The sequence below is a fragment of the Tamandua tetradactyla genome, chromosome 3, assembly GCF_023851605.1.
Source record: "Tamandua tetradactyla isolate mTamTet1 chromosome 3, mTamTet1.pri, whole genome shotgun sequence".
Classification (NCBI taxonomy): Eukaryota; Metazoa; Chordata; class Mammalia; order Pilosa; family Myrmecophagidae; genus Tamandua; species Tamandua tetradactyla.
Window position 1 is genome coordinate 65658070 of NC_135329.1, and position 1124 is coordinate 65659193.

Below are 1124 nucleotides of genomic sequence, written 5' to 3' on the forward strand. Positions count from 1 at the left end.
CTTATAAGAGTATGAAGTGATAAAATTTTCTCTATTTTGAACTTTATGGGTTCTAAAGTTCATAATCCTGAAATAAAATTTTATTTTTTTAAAGATTTTTATTGTCAAATATAACATATATACAAAAAAACAATATATTTCAAAGTACATTGTAGCAAGTAGTTATAGACTGATTTCAGAGTTCTGTATGGGTTACAGTTCAACAATTTTAGGTTTCTTTTTCTAGCTGCTCTAAGACACTGGAGACTAAAAGGTCCCTCAAACCACTGAACTGGGACAAAACAGTCTTTTTAATAAATGAGCAGGGGAAAACTGGATATCAGCGGTCAAAAGAATGAAAGAGGACCCTTACCTTACACCATACAAAAATTAACTCAAAGTGGACCAAAGACCTAAATATAAGAGTCAATATCATAAAACTCCTGGAAGAAAATAGAAGGAAACATCTTCAAGACACATTGCACAAGCAATGAAAGATAAAATAGATAAATGGGAACTCCTCAAAATCAAATGCTTTTGTAACTCAAAAGATTGTCAAAAAGGTGAAGAGGCAGCCAACTCAATGGGAGGAAATATTTGGAAATCATGTAATGGATAAAGGTCAACTCAACAAAAGAACAAACAATCAGTTATAAAATGGGCTAAAAATGTGAATAGACATTGTTCTGAAGAGCAAATACAGATGGCTAAAAAGCACATGAAGAGGTGCTCATTTTCATTAGCTAAATGGGAAATGCAGATCAAGACTACAATGAGATACCACCTGACACCTATAAGAATGGCTGCTACTAAACAAACAGGAAACTATAAATGCTGGAGAGGATGAGGAGAAATTGAAGTACTTATGGAAATGTATAATAATACAGCTGCTATGGAAGACAGTTTGGTGGTTCCTTAGAAAGTTAAATATTGAGTTGCTCTACAACCCAGAAAACCACTACTTTGTATACACCCAGAAGAGGTGAAAGCAATGATGCAAGTAGATAGTTGCACACTGATGTTCATAACAGCATTATTCACAATTGTCAAAAGATGGAAGCAATCCAAGTACTCATCAACAGACGAGTAGATAAACAAAATGTCGTCTATACATATTATGGAATATTATGCAGCAGTAAGATGAA